Source organism: Podarcis bocagei (assembly GCF_964188305.1).
Source record: "Podarcis bocagei genome assembly, chromosome: 4".
NCBI classification, from domain to species: Eukaryota; Metazoa; Chordata; class Lepidosauria; order Squamata; family Lacertidae; genus Podarcis; species Podarcis bocagei.
The window spans coordinates 50,345,049-50,363,483 of NC_138128.1; positions in this window are offsets into that span (position 1 = coordinate 50,345,049).

Here is an 18,435-nt window from a genome sequence, read left to right on the forward strand (position 1 = left end):
CTGCGCATGTGTGTAAGGTTATTTTGCACTTCTGCGCATGCACGAGCAGTGAAACCCGGAAGTAACCCTTTCCGGTACTTCCAGGTTGCCGCGGGACACAACCTGAAAAAATGTAACATGAAGCAAATGTAACATGAGGTATGACTGTACAGCCAGCCAACCACACCCTAAGCCACCCTCAACCTCTCTCACCACCAAGGAAATACAACAAGCTAACAGTAAGAGAACCCATACAAGTAATGCTGACACAAAACCCCACACATACAGTAAATAGGAGAATAGAAGCATAACCACCCAACTCACCATTCCCCCTCCCCTTCTTTCCCCCCTAACACTGTATGTCTCACAGTAAATGAAACTGATCTGTAGAAAACACAACTTGAAAAAAGAGACAACAAATGTATTTTTGCAATATTTTGTAAGAAATCTTTAATAAAGATATATTTAAAATAAAAATAAAGGGTTAATTCCTCACACTGGACATTCTTGCCTGACAGTGCAGTGACATTGAGTCTTCTTGCCAAGAAGAGCATCCCATGTTCCTGCTCCGCTAAGGTGGAAGTGGGAACTCTGCAGGCCCCGAGTGTCAGTGTGGACGTGCCCCAAAGAGTTTCTTCTTGACTTCAACAGCAGCATTACTCACAAATAAGCAAGTCATTTGAATGCTCTGCCATTTCCCCCTTCACTTCTGCCATGACTAAGAGAATAGAAACAAACACTTCCCACATGAGAATTTGTGTTGCTGGTGCTACTTCGCATGTTAATGCTGCTAGATGAGCCATGGCAGAGCAGCTTGCACTTAGCAGCAAATAAATATCTGTGCATAATCTCGGTTTGCTAATGGGCTTCCTATCCCATTGATCTTCTGTGGTCACTTAACTGTGATCCTGATAAGTGTCTCTGCCACAACTAATTGCATTTCAGAATCCCTCATGTCTGTACTAAAAGTAGCTGGCAGATCTTTCTCTGAGATTTCACTGTTTGGAACAGGATTTATGAAGTGGCCAAATAAATTCATCATCCAGTTTGTGCCACTTTAAATAGGATATATTTCCTACAAAGTTAGCCCTTGAAGCAGGCATAGGTAGAGAATTACATCAGGAGAGACTTGTAACGCCTTGAAGAGCAACAAATTTATTCTGGCATTTATTTATTTATGTATGTAAGGATCCATAAACCACTCTACATTCTGAAACTTCCTAAGACACAATGCAGATAATAAAACAGCATTAAAACACAAAACCCAGAAAGAATGAAAAAGTACAGGAAAAAATAAGCTTTTGTGGATTAGTCAGGAGTGATGAAGCTGTGGCTCTCCAGATGTTGCCCTATAACTCCCATCCACCCCAGCATGACCAATGGGCAGGGATGGTGGGGATTGTACTTTGGCAATACCTGGAAGGCCACAGGTTCCTCAACCTTGGACCCACCATTAGATGCATCAAGTGTTGTTCTGGGCCAGGTGTGAGCAGTGTTTCTCAAACTTGGGTCCCCAGCTGTTGTTGGACTACAACTCCCACCATCCCTAGCTAGCAGAACCAGTGGGATGATTGAATAAAAGATAGCTGAAGCCCATACAATGGCTTCCGCTAGCACATCAAGGCTTCCCCCTTTCCCCTCCATCCCAAAAGCAGCATGTGGGGGAAGGAGACAGGATATTTTTCACCAGGCAAGCAGAGATACTTGTGCTGATGGAGCAACTTCCTTAGTGCTACATTGAATTCCTCCCTCTGAGTTGCTGGTATATTATATATAAAAGGGTGTATGTGGTGAAATGTAAACAGTAACATTGGAGGGAAATGAATTAACAGTGACCATTCACAATACAGGGTTGGTGATAACAGAAACATCCTGGCACTGGTAATTAACAAATGTAGTGTGATTTAAAACAAAAACCATTGTCTGGATTCAGGCCACAGGGAGCCTCTCAATAAACTATGTCAGTAGCCTCACATTGCAGTCTCCCTTTTCAGAATAGACACCTTAAGGTCAACAGAAAAGCTTCCTGGAAGACTGAAATGTTCCATCGTGATTGCACAAATATCTATTTCACTATGTGAAAACACAATGAGAAGCTGTGTTTGGTTGTGCTGTCACCATGTCTGCATCCAGTGTAATAGACAATGGTGCTGTTGTCACATTCGATAATCTCTGTGTGGTTTGCCTCCTTTATTCTGTATGGGTGTTATGCTATCTGTATATGAAAATAATGATTGAAGTGACTCATGAGACTGTGGGTGACACCTGCCTGCTTGCCCAGGATGATGGGATGATAACCATTAACTTAGATAGACTTCCATGAATTTATCCAAGGCTATCAATGGTTATCAACTATGAAAGCAGCATTAGGTCTCCATGTCCGGCTTCCACTGACAGACCTTGAGCTGATCCAGCAAGACAGTTCTTATGTTCATAAGTGACAGGCATTCGTCTGCAGCAAGAATTGGGTTTCTTGTCAGAGCAGTGTAGCAGCTCTGACAAGTGGACGAACCTTATGCCAATCTTCCAAATCCAGAGCTTCTTGGAAACCAGAGCTAATGAGGTTCATCTGTTAGAAATGGCAAGCATACTAGACTCAAATGTGACAGTAGTCCCAGTTGATACCTTTTCATGATGAGAAAAACCTGGACAAGTCCCCACACCGTCCAAGTCTAATTCTAAAATATGGCTACTATAGAAGACATTCGGTGCTCATAGGAGTAGCCTTCCTCAGTCAGGCTGAGGCCCAGAATATTGTTTCTGATGGTACTTGATGCTTCAGAATGGTACAAGAGCACGGGGCAATAATGGAGCAAGTCATCTCCCAGTTTTAATTGAAAGCTTCCAGCATCCTTAGGCTAAAAAGTATCTCGAGGAGGATGTATGCCTTCATCACCCTTGTTAATAGTCATTTGTATTGCTACCATCTGCAGTATTAGCCATCACCACATTTTTGACAGAGAATTGCACACATCTATAGTGTACTGAATAAGCTGCCCTTAGCCACAGCTTGTTGGAATCTAAGAGTAAACCATTTATCCCACATTTGCCCTGTGGCTCCTTCTACGTTTCCTGTAATAATCTGATTCTAGCTGCTGCAGGAGACAGGAAGCTGATCTTGATGCACCATCGGTCAGACTCAGTTATTATGGCATGCTATATTACCTACTTCCTTTCTAAGGCTCTCAGCGTAGCATATCGTGCAATATCCTGCAGGCCCCGGTGTGGCACAAAGAAAAACAATATGTCACATATGTGGTGTTTGAATCCAGTTTGTTCAGAATGCTTTGGTAGTTTATGGGCAAACAATGATAATAGGTGACATGCAACCATAGATAAAAGCTTATCAATAAACACTGATAAATATCTACATTTCAAATCTGGAGGATTCCAAGCTGATCGCTTTACCACAGTCTCACTGCTGTTTAATTGTCTGGATTTTTAATGTGTTGTTTTACATATTTGTTATGCTAGGCCCCTAGAAAGTTTTGCACTGAGAGGCAGGATAGAAACCTGAAAAGAAAAGAATAGAATGAAATCTGAAGAGGATCTTCTCTTTTTAAAAAAGTGTGTAGAGTGTACTATATTAAGCAACACAGTCAGGACAGCCAAGAACTGGGATTTCAAGTAATGCTTCATTTTCAAACATCCAGTTTGGCTACTCCCTCTTGATTATTTTCTCACACTTGGTGAAATGTGCTTTGCTTTATTCTGCAGGGTGAGATTTACGGTAGTTTCCTGCTTAAAGGTGCAGCACTAAGTAGCCTAAACTTGACAAGATGCTGGCTGCAAGAAATGATTCTCAGCTGATGGTAGTGTTGCCTAATCAGAAGAAGAAGAAGAAGAAGAAGAAGAAGAAGAAGAAGAAGAAGAAGAAGAAGAAGAAGAAGAAGGGCAAATGCCGAAGTAATACTGTGCCTGTTCTGAGCCTTTCAGAGTGGTTAACTGCAGTGGTTTGACATAGATTTTATTAATTTCATTCTATGAGGCTGTGATATTCTCGAGCAAGCAAGCAACAGGAAATTGAGACCCAAAACTAGGGACACCTAACAATCAATGGTGACTCCAGGGCCAGACTGAGTTACCAGTGTTTGGATTTCTTATTCCATGCATTTGAAGATGATTGAATCAAATGCTGTACAAATTCTTCTGCATATTCAAGAGCCGTGTTAGCACCGAATTTCAGGAAAAAGCCTATGCAGGTCTATCCCGCATGGTTGAAAGAAAACAAACTGGAATTCTAGGTACTCTTACTTAGGAGTAAGCCCCACTGAATACAGAGAAATTTACTTCCATGTAAACACACACAGAACTGGGCTATACATATCACAGGGCCAGGATCACCAGTGATTATGGCATTGTAGAAATTAAGTAGGTGTCAATTAGATTGGAAACTCCTGGGAGTCCCTATGTCAATCATTCTAAGCTTTCTATAAGATATACTCCAATTGTTTATTTTACTTTTTATTTTTTTAAAGGCTACAGTAGCACACTATTCTTATACTGGATACAAGTGGGACCTGTAACAAAATGTTACAGTGTGAAGTGTTGCTAATCAGAAATCTAGCCACTCCGCCTCATCCCTGCCCTGCCCCCCCATCTCCCCCAACAGTCAACCAGGCCACTGAACATGAACAGGTCTCACTGGACTGTGAGGGTCTTTTAGGGGGGAGGGGGGATCACCCTAACAACTTTTTGACTTCTGCCGACCTTAGGGTCCTCCCAAGCCTGCTGATATTTCCCACTGGTTTGTGGGTGATGCATTTTGCCTACCTAAGAAATGGCATATACAGCCTCAACATCGGAAACAGAACGGCGAAGTCATTTTGGTGGAACTGAATTGTACCAGAAGCCACTGCCCTTAACAGCCATAGTCTATGCTAGTGTGCTCTGCAGGTAGACTAGATGTAAAACCACTACCTCTCCTCTGAGAACAAAGCTGGTACTCCCTTCAGAAGAAACCAGGATGTATTTCCAACATAACAAGGTGGGAAGTTGTAAAGTCAGGGCTAGGTCTCTGGGCTACCACAGTATTGCATAAGAGATGACTGTGTGGCAGTCAGTGGTGGATAGTTGACAGTTCATTACATGGCATACTAAAAGCTGTTTGAGCCTTAGAACTGTCCATTTCCTTCATACAGCACTAATCAGTCCGTCCGACAAGCAAGGTAGAGCTGGATAGCTGTTGGCCTTGCTTGCCAGATGCAGGATTTAGATCTGGATCCAGGAGTTACTTATTGTGCTGATGTAGCTCTTGATCAAGCTATTAGTCATCATGGTTGCCAGCAGTGAAAGATTATCTTGAATGGAACAAGCAGCTCCCCCATCGGATGTATGCCTGTGCTGTATGTTCTTCATACAATTCAAAGGAATGTATTCTTTTTATACAGCTTGTTTCCTGCTATTCATTTTTGTCTAAATCCTGGGAAATCTGAATGGAAGGTTCCTGCAACCAACCAATTCCTCCCTCCGAAAAAAACATTTAAGAACATTTTCCACCACTCCTACTATTTTCTGAACTCTCACCCCTACAGAATCCTCCTCCCACATAATGTTTTTTCAAGCAATCTAATGTAGATGAGCTCCAGGCTGTCATTAGCGCTCTTAACTCTGGGGAAGTCCTATTAATATGTTAAAGAAACATTTCCCCTGGGAGGATTTTACATACGCACTCCTGAGCAAAGCATTGGCTAATTGAGCCTGCTAGATCAAACCTATCTGGCACTTCCTCTGCGAATAATTCCTTGAGCTAAACACACTGCATCAGTCTCAGACTGGGAGGGCCACCCCACATCGGAATAAGCTCTCCCTGGGAAAAGAGACTGGTAGATAACATTGTACCCTGTGATAAAGGATGACACAACCATTCTGGCTTCAGCTTTGAAGGGCTACAAAGGACGTTGGCTTAAAATGGTTTGTGCAACTTGTTAAAATGAAATTAAAAATTGCTTGTGTGTTTCCTCAGCACCCCGGAATGTCAGAGTGACATTTGTGCCAGACAAGAGCTGTTTCAGGGGAGATCATGCTTCTTGACAACAAAATTTCCATTCCCTAATTCTCTCACCCCTCCGTTGTAATCTCCTATTTCCTTATGTAGGCTCTTACTCGAAAAGAGAGGGCGTTGATATTTGCTCCATACCAGGTCTGTAGGTCTACATGGGAACACAACATTCCTAGTATCCAGGCATATTCTAGGGCTGGTTTCCAAGAGAAAGTCGTGGGCTGCTGGAAAGGAAATCTGCACACTTGCAGCTCACAAATCAGCAGGGATGTGAGAACAGAGGATTTAACATTTACCATGGAAAATTTCTTCACATCTCCATCCCACACTGTATTTCTTGCACCCACCAGGCACCTTGATAACTTGAATTGCTTTAGTAGCATGATATAAGGGCTTTTTCCAATGATACATGACAATCCAAATTATTAATTGCTTTCCACACTGTTGAGAGAGTCAGTTGAGAAGGATGACATTTTAACTGGTGGATGTAGAGTTATATTTCTATCCACAGTCAGCATCAGCTTTTCTAAGCAGCTTCTCTGCTGCTTAGAATACTGCAATTCTTAACGCCCCACCCCCATCCCTGCAAACTGTTTTATTTTCATTAACTTCTTTTTTGTTCAATTTATTTAAGGGACTCCCATACCAAACATTCATCTCACAATCACTTTTTAATTTTTTAAAGAACCAGCGCCTTCTGGAACGACCACATTTTCTTCTTTGGGCTGCCACGGAGAAAGGGCATTTGTTAGCTTTTTGAATTGAAACTCCAGTAGTGGTGCTAGTGAGTTTTACAGGTGAGTCACTGTGAGGAGGGGATAGAAGCAGACAAGCTAGGCCTCATTTCCATCCCTGTGTTATCCGGGCGTGACTTTGAGGTACTGTAGCTGTAACTCCCTATGAGAGACTTATGCCATAGGCTGGAGAGTGGTAATTGATACTCCTTAAGGCAGGGCTGTCACCATCTGCAGAGATCATGGAGCCCAAGAAAGTAAAATCTCTCACTGCCTCCATTTCTTCCCCTTCTATTTGCCAGGAGGTCATGAAAAGTCGGATGAAGATGAGGATGGGTGGCACTGTGGGTCTGATAGGGCTTGCCGATCAGAAGGTCAGCAGTTCAAATCTCCACCATGGGGTGAGCTCCCATTGCTCGGACCCAGCTCCTGCCAACCTAGCAGTTCAAAAGCACGTCAAAGTGCAAGTAGATAAACAGGTACCGCTCCGGCGGGAAGGTAAACGGCGTTTCCATGCGCTGCTCTGGTTCGCCAGAAGCGGCTTAGTCATGCTGGGCACATAACCCAGAAGCAGTACGCCAGCTCCCTCAGCCAGTAAAGCCAGATGAGCACCGCAACCCCAGAGTCGTCTGCGACTGGACCTACCTTTACATGAAGAGTCGGACACAACTAAACAACAACAAAGTGAGGGCAAGTTGGTAATCCCTAGTGTTGGGTGAAAGGGTAAAGAGCTCTGTTAGGTAGTGGTTCAGTGTTCCGGGGTTAGCAGGGGGACGGTCCACTGTCCCTCAGACCTTGTGGGGGGCCGGACTGTATTTTTGGGGGGAAAGAAGGAGAACGATTTCCTATGCCCCACAAATAACCCAGAGATGCATTTTAAATAAAAGCACAGATTCTACTCATGTAAAAACATGCTGATTCCCGGACCATCCACATGCCAGATTTAGAAGGTGATTGGGCCGGATTTGGCCCCCAGGCCTTAGTTTGCCTACCCATGTTAGGATTTGCATATACACTACTTTTCAGGGCCAACTGAAGCTTCCACAGAAAAGACCGATTATATTTCTCTTCAGACAAGCATATCAGTGGCAGAGAAAATGTGGAAACCTGGCAGCACCTATCCACTGATGTCACCTCACGGAACAGAAGGGACTGATTTTTAGAGCACTGTTTGTCGACATTTGCTCTAAAACATGCCCATATATTATTTTCGTGGTGGTCTTGGGAATGAATTGAAATTGCACTGAAGACCACAGTTTAAGAATAATTGTCACTGAGCAAATGTTCTCACTCTGGGAACGTTCTCACTTCTAAAATGCCTCATTTCCACATCCTTTAGTGAAAGAGGTAGCAATAAAGTGCAAATAAAATCACCATGAAAAACACTACAAGCTTCCAAAATGACACTGAGTTCCTGCTGATAAAGATGTTTACAGCAAGCTGTAGCTACCGGGAGAAACATTACAATTTGTGCTTTACAAACTTTAATGGGCAATGTCAAAAATATTCAAAATACGAAAGCAATCTCCGGCTACCGGCTGATCTATGGAAGAGCTTTCGGTATTTGCCTTGAAATAACTGAGGAACAGTTTACTAAATTGCAGTGCACTTTCCCTGGGTTAAAGCTTAAAGCTTAATTTTAAAATGAGGTTAGCTAAAGAAAGAAAAGAGATTAATTAATATGTAAACAGCCTTTTAGGGTTTTGTTTCTTTTCACAAAACCTGAATGTTTGTGTAATCTCAAAATCAACTGGTTTTAAAATTTCAAACCATTTTTTGATTTGTAGAAGATCCCCAATGTATGAGGGATATTTTTTAATGATAGGACAAATTTTCCAATAACCGTAATGTGATCCAGGATCAGCCCATCATAGCCTTTAGAGTGATGAGCTGCAGTGACCCGGGACCTGCCTCTTATTGCCCATCATACAGATATGAGATGCTGACAGGGAAGAAAAGGAATTTGGTCAAATACTCCAACACCCCCTTCCCTTCTGGCACCTCCTGATTTTATAATGGGTGGCATTCGTAAACCCTCTCAACAGCAGATCTTTATACTTGTAAATTCAGTACAAACTATCAACACATTATGGCAAAATCCATAAACCTGTCTTATCAAAAAATTGTGCTTAAGAGGTGATCTTCAGGTCAGCAGTACTTTATTAATTCTTTCCTTTTTTTAAAGAGGGTTGGTTTCTCTGTGATTCATACCTGTGTGGGGCAATTAAACAAAGTGAGCTATTGTATTGGAATGCAAAGTATGCTTTTGGCACTATATTGGGCAAGGCCTATAAATTCTGAGCTTTTTGGCAATGAGTTATACAGCTACATTCATTTTAAGGAATTTATCGGGTTTTGATAGCTTGTACTTTGTGAATTATTATGAACAAGGAGTTTGCTTGCCAAATTCTATTCTTATCTTAGTATTATCATTCAATTTCCCTGCTTTTTTGGCAGTTCCTTCCAGAAGTGCCACTGCGCAATATATTTAAGTCCACTTCACACCTGTCTTTAGTGGCACCGCACCCTTCTTCATCCAAGTCCTCCTAACTTCACATCCTCATGGAAATACACACCCCCCCGCACGCCTTTCTTCTTTTCACCCATGAATCACCCATATGATATTGGCTCTATTTCCCCTAAAACCTTGGGAATAGCAATTCCTTCCTTAACAGGAAGAATACATTTCTCTGCTGCCCAAACAACATAATGTTGTGGGCTTACTATTGTAAAATATAGCAGCGGCCAACTTGTACATCCTGAACTAGTCAGCTTTATCTTGCATCCCACGGTCTCTCTACAGTGAACAGTTTGCCAATCCGTCAATTCAAGCCCTATTCAGGTAATCAAAAGAACACATAAGGACACAAACTGGAGAGAGGATAGAGAGCCATACCCTAGCCACAGCCCTAATGTCCCTGTGTGTGGCACCCTTACATTCCTGCACTTCCCACATTGACCAGCAAGATTGGAAAAGAGATTCCAAGTCCGCTTAGATGGGTGTGCTTAGAATTCACCCTGCAGTGGGACCTTCCCATTCAGGGCAGGGCAGTCGGAGCAGGCGCAGCAGGGCGTGTGGTGGTGACTTGGTGGGGTGTGGTCACCCACACCTGCTACACCGTCTGTTCCCCTGGGGCATTCTTTTCATCCCTGAATAGGACTTTGGACAAAGTGAATCTGAATAGGGCTGGGTACAGATAAGGGTCCTTCCCCTCCCTCTATCTCTCATAACACTAGAGAATCTGTTGTCCTCTGACAATGCCCGATATCAGGGGAAGACAAAAAGGAAGTATTTCTTCAAACAGTGCATAGCTGTTAAGATATGAGAATTGCTGCTCCTTGATGTGGTGGCAACCACCAACTGAGATGGCTTCAAAGGTGGAATAGATACATTCACTGCAGAAGATAAAGGCTATCAAAGGCTACTAGTCATGAAGGCTGTAAAGAACAGAGGGGACATGCCACTTAATGTCAGTCTTTAGAGGAAACAGCAGTGGGAGAGGGCTCTTTCCCTCAGGCCCTGCTCATAGGCTTCACTTCAACATCTAGCTGGTCACCATGGGAAACAGGATGTTGGACTTGATAGGCCTTTGACCTCACCCAAGAGGGTTCTTCTGAAACTTAGATTGGAGTTTCCTGTGAGAACTGACTCTAAGGTTTACTGCACCTTCCTTCATCATCAAAAAGTTAACGTTCTCTGGCCTATGTGCATGAAGCTAGTAATTCTGCTTTTGAAAACTATTGCTTTGAAAAAGAGAGTTACTGGGCCAGGAAATAGGATTGAAGATCCTGGCTCTTGTATGCACTGCAATGGAATCCTTCTACTGCTTTAGGGCCTACTGGGTGATCATTAGTCATGAAGAAGCGTACTGTTGTTCTTCATTTCCTGTGAGACAAGCATAGCTATTGGATAGTGTCTGTGCCATTATTAGAAACAAGTGAGAAGCCCATGAGAGTTCACTGGTGGGAAGGCAGGTTGGGGTGACCCCTTATCTGTTCATGTTTCGAGTGGTGTGTCATTCCAGTCCCACATTTCATAAAAATATGCCTCTGGTGCTTTTCTGGGCCATGCCCATCTGGTGTTGGCCCTGACTCTGTTCCTCCTGCAACCTCCCTCCTCCCATACTCCTCTAGTTCTCTTTCTCCCTTACCCTTCAGTGTACGTAGTGTTTTGTCATTCCCATAAAATCAATTTGCTGCTGTAGGCAAAAGCAAAGGGCGCAAACAAGGGGCATCGCTAAAGTGGAACTAACTAAACCTTTTCCCTGGTATCTCCAGCCATAAAGGGTGTTCCTATGTGTAGAGGGATGCAGTTTCCCATCCCAATTCATACTCAACACCATTCTTATGAATTTTGTCCTTTCCCTTACATAGCTGAATTGATTGCACTGCAGTCTATTCTATTTCTTCCTTCTGGCAAGAACAGAAGAAGCATACAGCCAGGCACAGAAAAAGTCATGCAGTCCCACGAAATAAAGCACATTCACTCATCTGACACAGCAATGTGCTCTGATCTTGCAGACCTTTGAACTCCTCTAGAACTGACTCACATCTCTCCCCTTTACTTCCCCTCAGCAAGACTACTGCCCTTTCCAGTACTGTACTTGGGAATAGGATATTGTCCTCCTGGCATTGGATTAATGCTTGCCTGAATGTAGAAATAAGTGTGTGGGTTTTCTTTCTCTGAAGGGGCTCCAGGGCAGAGCTAGCAATTCCAATTTTCTATGCTGTGTGTCAAGGTTTGCTGGAGAGAGAGGGTGAGCATCTGAAAGAAGGTAATGTTCTGGCACTGCTCAGATGACATACCTCCTTCTGCTCTTAAGATGTGTGTTGCATTTAGGAGATTTGCATGTTCAGGATGAATATGTGATGTTGCTTTAGAATATTATACAGGCAAAGACCGACTTAGGTGCGTCCGAATGACGTGCAATTGCAAACACACACACAGTGCCAAACCCAGAAGTAGCACCAAAACATCATAAAGACAATGAAAAGGGCCAGGGGCAGAGTGGGCTTGCACACATTTCACTAACCCACACACAGTCCAGAACATAGCCCCCATGCAAAACAAAGGTTGCCTGTATTATTAAGTCTGTGAATGAAGGTAGATGTTATACATGACCCTGAAGGCACTGGGTGATAAGACCTGCAAGATAACCTTGGTGTTGTTAAACCACTTGCATAGACGGCATATTACAAGTTTACCAAGAATGCCCTCTTGACTAATGTATATGCACACCAAATCAGGGCAGTTGTCCTGCAACATAAAACCTTTTTTGTGTAGATTACTACTACTATTATAATTTAAATATATATCCCACGCTTCGTCTCAATGGAGCTCAGGGCAGTAGACATAATAGAAGTTAAAATAATGCAACTATATATATACACTGTGTATACATACACACACACACACACACACACACACACACACACACGGAGTCACATCCCTTATAGCAAATAATTATCTAGATTACCAGAAAACGTATTTTTCAGCCATCAAATGCCTAGGTAAACAAGAAAGTTCTAAAACTCCCCTGAACAACAATATTGTGGAGACAGAATCACATCAAAGGGGAAGGCATTTCAACAAATGGGGAACCCAGGGGCGCCGACTAATAAAAAATATTGGGGGAGCCCGCGAAAGCTCATGAGTAATAAATAAGCTCATGAATATGCAGATAAAGTGGCGCCGCCTCCTCATGAGCGAATAGGGGAGAGCGTGCTGCGCCTATTAATCAGCTCCCAAGGAAATTGGGTGGAGCTTTTGCTCGGGAGGGAGGGCAGGAGGCATGCAGCCCGACCCTGTGCATTTTGGGCTGGGGGAGGGGCGGCGGTGGCGCTCTGCTGGAGGGGCGCCCGAGATTATTGGGGGGGCAGAGCCCCCCAAACGAATTTTTAAGGGGGCTCGGGCCCCCTCAGGCCCCATGGAGTCGGCGCCTATGGGGGAACCACCACCAAGAAGGCCCCATCACATATCAACGCTAGGCAGCCAGCACTACCAGTCCTCCATTAACAATCATAGTATCGTAGTTTCATTGCTGAGCAGCTATGTGCAGAGCTCAGTGGAGTAGGAGGCCAGCCAACCAGAATAGTCTCTGAGGTATACTTACCTGGACATAGAGTCAGCATCCAATGTCAGGTTCAGTCCTAGGATCAAGCGAACAGCAATCCATGTGGTCCGACAGTCCAGGGGTCAGAGAAACCAATGATCATAGGGTCAAGGGTCAAGACAAGCAGAAAGCAGCAAGATAGGGCAAAGAACTACAAGAGTTGTTACCAGCATTTGACTGCTGCTGAAAGCTATGCTTAGGAAGGCTGAAGTCAGCTGATTCTAATCAGCACCTTTTCCTCTGCATCCTTGAAGGCTGATCAACTTCAGGTGGAGTCACTCCACCTTCCACACCTTCAGGCGGCTGTTCAGCAGGTGAAACTGACTCCTGGCCCACCATGACACATAGGGCTCAATGTGGTTGATATTGTGGAATATGTAGGAAGCCTTCTTTGCAGGTGTTAAGAGTCTGGACAGGACTTGCTTTAAAGAGTTGTGCTCAGGATTAAGCTTCTTTATAATTCATGCTTTGTTGAGTATAAATTGTATGCATAGATGTGATGTGTAGTACAGTATTACTAGCCCCCAAGCTGGCTAGGATTCTACATAAATGAAACATATTTACACATAGTAATCCAGCAGCCCATGCAAGTGACCAAAGCCCACATCCATCTCAACTGAATGACTTGATTCATTGTGGGACAAGGTTCAGCTGTTTGTGATAATTTTACAGGGGCCCCTTCTCCTTCTGTCATAGCCCCGGGACTGGAAAAGCCAGAGGTACTGACATTCTTCTCCATTTACAGGTGTCAAAATCACCAGGAGCCCGGTCATGGGGAGAAATCCCACGGCAGCAAAATGGGGAAGAAGGAGGAGATATTGTTTGACAGGAGAAAGAAGGGGAATTTCCTACCTAAGCTGGGGTATTTTTCTTACACAGCGTTTCCCTTAATAATAAAAAAGCACCTCCTTTTTCACTTCTCAGTTTAGCAACCTGCTAGAAGTGAAACACAAGCACAGATGAGTCACGCCAAAGGGGAAGCATCTGTTATGACCCTCATTCCTTAATGCCCCTATGTGTTGGCTTAACCCCAGGCTTTCTAGAAAACGTAATAAAATGCTTTCATGAGAACAGGGTGTTTTTGTTGTTTACCCTGCTGGTGTAGGCGCCCATAGGAACTGGGTTTTACAGTAGCAAAGGTTAGATATTGATACTGGGTTTTCATATGGGAGCTGATGGGCTCAGTCCCAAAGTATCCTTATCTAATGACAGAATGATTCCTCATCTTATGATCATCTATTAAAAGCCATTCTAGTGGCTCTCTGAGGTAGCTGTGGGCTCTGCCCCTGATGAAATAGGGGCAGGTCACCAAGCAGTTACGTGGATTGCAGCTGTTACACAGCCCATAGTGTATGAATTGTCCACAGTACAAGAATAGCCAACATAGATCCCTCTGAAGATTATGGAAAACAACTCCCATCAGCCCCAGCCACCATGGCCAATGATCAGGAATGGTGTGAGTTAAAGTCTGAAGGGCACCATGTTTGCTATTCCTACCATAGTTTCTTAGAAAGGTTACCTCACTTGAAGGGAGACTAATATTGTATATACACTTGTAAGAACCTTGTGACTTCAGAAGATAGATCTTTAAGGGGGGAAATGCACATTGGTAATAATGGAATAGTGTTACGGGTTTCATTAAAGCACTGGCTAAATCAGGGGTGGGGAACCTATTGCCCTCCAGATGTTGCCCTCCCAACTCCATCATCCCTTATCATTAGCCATACTAGCTGGGGCTGATGAGAGCTGGATTCCAGCAGCACCCAGAAGGCTACACATTCCCTACCCCTGGGCTGAAGAGTAAAAGACCAGGGTGTGGCTCACAGAGAACCTTAGCAAATGATCAGGCTGCACTTGACGCTTAACTAGACACAACAAATATTAGGTGAATGTTGTTGCCCAGTGTTGGTGCTGTAAGGTCCCAGATGCAAACCTTGGCATTTCCAGTTAATAGGATCTCGGATAAGAGGGCTGAGAGACACCTTTTTTGTGACAACTACTGGGCTGGGTGTATCCTTGATCTGACTCTGTGTAGAAAAAGCTCTTTACAGTATATATCCTAAATAAAATATATAGGAAAGCAAATTTAGGAAAGCCATAGGCCCCTACTTCTGAGGAAACCTGGATTTCTCTATGTGAAAGGAGAAGATGGTAAATGGTGGCCCTGTTGCCATCTTAAATGTATTCCCTTCCTTGCTAAGGCAACCAGCAAAGGCTACCTAAAACTGAATCAGGAGAGTGAGTTCCCCTTGGCTTTCCTCCCTCTGTTTCACATATTACTCCAGGGACTGTTGATATACGATAAGGGGGGAATCTTTAACAAAAGTCAAACTCGCTGTAGTTTTCCCAGCTCTGTCCTCAGCAGTATTTTTGTGAGAAAGAGAAGCCTTTAAGCATCTGCAACAATGACATCTAAGGACAGCTTCATGAGAAGGAAGAGTCTGGGGGTAAGTTTCCTGACATTCCTCAGGCATCCTGTGTGTCAGGGCTCACTCAGGCTGACATCCACAGAAGACCTCCCTGGGCTGCCATACAGGAAATGGGAAAAGCGAAAGAACAAGGAAAGGAAAAGAAGGGAGGTACTTTCTTTTAGGGGGCTTTGCCCAACATTCTTCTTTATAAACTATGACCAAAGCCACACATGCCACTTAAAAAGCACGTTTGAGCCTGTGTCCTGCAAGAGACAGATAGGAGTTCCCAAACTGTGGTCCACAAGCTTCATTCAGGTGGTCCATAGCATGTCTGTGGATTTCTGATTGAATGTTCCTCATTGATTTTTATTGTATTTTATTTTATTGCATTACAATTTGAATTCTATGGAAGTACAATTGCTACAACAGGCAGAACAACCATTAATTGGTCTGCCAAGACCTTCTGCAGTTTTCAAGTGGTCTATGGAGAGAGAGAAAATTCAGCTCCACTGACCTAGGGGGAGATGGTTTTATAACCATATTTCAATCTTTGTGCATTTTTGTGTCACTTGTGAGCACAGGCTTTCTGTCTCAAGTTCATTCTTAGTCCTCCGCTACCACCACCATAGAGTTGTTATCCCTATTTGGATAGAGTATTTTTTTCACCTTTTAACTTCTCCTCCCGCTACGGAAGTGCTGAGCTATAAGCAGACGCACTTGCTGGCCTCACAGAGGGGATGCACAGTTCAGGTTTTTCCTTAAGTGCAGGAGGCTGATCAATTATGAAGGACATGAGCCAAAGGGGTCAGAAAGCATCGTTTTATTTTTTAATCTCCTTGCTTTCTGCATTCAAATGTATTTGTACAGGGAGTGAGTGTCTTTCTCAAGTTCTGACTCTTCTTCCCAATGCCTTGTAATGCACTGGAATCTCTCATATGTTTTTATGAACTGTAAATGCAGCACACACATCAACAAAAATGACTGAAGTTATCGCACACCCTGGGTGGTGGGTGTTTTCTCCAATGATATTACACCCATGCTACTCCAATAAAAGAAAATACATCTGAGATGTACGGTATGCTTATTCTTCAGTAAGCATACATCCCTCTCTTTTCTGTCCAAAGAGCTCAAAATAGAGTTCATGGTTCTTTTCCTCCTTGTTTTATTCTCACAACAATCTTGTAAGATAGGTTAGTCTGGGAGTCTGTGACTAGTACAAAGTTATTCAGTGAGCCCTGGGGATTTAAACCCTGGTCTCCCATGCTCTAATCTAACATTCTAACTACTGTACCACAGTGGGGACTCAATATGTTCTATTACCATGTCTGTGAAACTGGAAACCTATCCCTTAGCTGTCTCACCTTTCTAAGGTGTTTTGTTTAAAAAGCCATACACTGGAATGAACAGTAGAGTTTTGGTTTTTCCATAAGAGCATAGGAACAGCCCTGCTGGATCACACCAAAGGTCTGTCTAATCTAGCCTCTTGTTCTCATCAACTAGTGGCCAACCAAACACATATGGAAAACCCACACACACAGGATGCCTGAGGAATGTCAGGAAACTTACCCCCAGACTCTTCCTTCTCATGAAGCTGTCCTTAGATGTCATCGTTACAGATGCTTAAAGGCTTCTCTTTCTCACAAAAATACTGTTGGGGACAGAGCTGGGAAAATTACGGCGAGTTTGACTTGCAGAAGTGAAACTGACTAAATTTTTGCCTTGGATACAAGGATGGGTGGGCAGGTAATTCAGAGAAGTATGGCTACGCTCTGTATTACATCTGAGTCTGCTGGCAGGCCAGCACCAGGAATAGGCAGGCCATTGAGGGAATATGTTTTCCTGTACTAATTGGAAAGGTGCATGGTGACTTTTCAGTTGAGGAAGGCAGAACTTGTGAATGGTGGTAATCCATATGAAGAGAAGTGGGAGAAGACTGCCAAGGGATAATCAAAGGATTTTAAAATACACAGGTGCCTTCCACCTAACATGGTCATCCTGGTCTCCTAACTCCGGTAAAAAGGTAAATGTAAAGGGACCCCTGACCATTAGGTCAGTCGTGACCGACTCTGGGGTTGCGGCACTCATCTCGCTTTATTGGCCGAGGGAGCCGGCGTTTGTCCACAGACAGCTTCCGGGTCATGTGGCCAGCATGACTAAGCCGCTTCTGGCAAACCAGAGCAGCGCACAGAAACGCCGTTTACCTTCCCGCTGGAGCGGTACCTATTTATCTACTTGCACTTTGACGTGCTCTCGAACTGCTAGGTTGGCAGGAGCAGGGACCGAACAACAGGAGCTCACCCTGTCGCAGGGATTCAAACCACCGACCTTCTGATTGGCAAGTCCTAGGCTCTGTGGTTTAACCCACAGCACCACCCGCGTCCCTCCTAACTCCAGTAGTCTGCCCTAAAGACTAGTTGAGATCAGTGCATGACAAGGCAGCAGTTGTCCGTATGGTTTGCATGAAGTCAAAATGGTACATTCTTTACAAGCCTGGATGAAGCAATGTGTAAACAACATGTACGTAATAAAACCATCCTCAAGTCATTGCTAAACTGTGTACTACAGTGATTAAGAGGGTTTGCTTCTTCCCTATGTTTCACTCTACATAGGACTTTATGTGAGCTTACTCCCGTTTTCAAAGGGATACTTTCTAATAATAATAATAATAATATAGTTTCTGTTAAGAAAGGCATACCACCACACATCTACCCTACTCCTGGAGCAAAGAAAACTGTGCTGCCTCTGAAACCTGCCCTGCTAAAATGGCAGCATCCCAAGGTGTGGGATGAGATGTGCTAAAACCAGCCCTCCCCCAAATCTATGCTAAGCCCTTTGCACATGCCTATATATAATCTGTCCATTTAACAGCTGTGTGACAGAATTCAACAGGGGCTGTATTTCATTCATTTGCATCCCCACTTTTAGCCATTTTAATAACTGCGGCCTGCACTGGGCAGCTTAAGGGCCTGCCCACTGCAACTTGAGCAGCGTGCCACCTCTGCTCCCCGCAGCTACCACCATCATCACCGCCACCATCACACTTCCTTCCCTCTCTTAGTAAGTCGACGGAAGCAAGTGATGATTGAGTGAGTGTGAGTGTGAGGAGGGCTTTCTGATGACTAGAGAATTTCTGAGGCGTTCTTCAACTTCCTTTGCTTCAAGAAGTCTGACTAACGCTTTACTGAGCATCGCCTCTG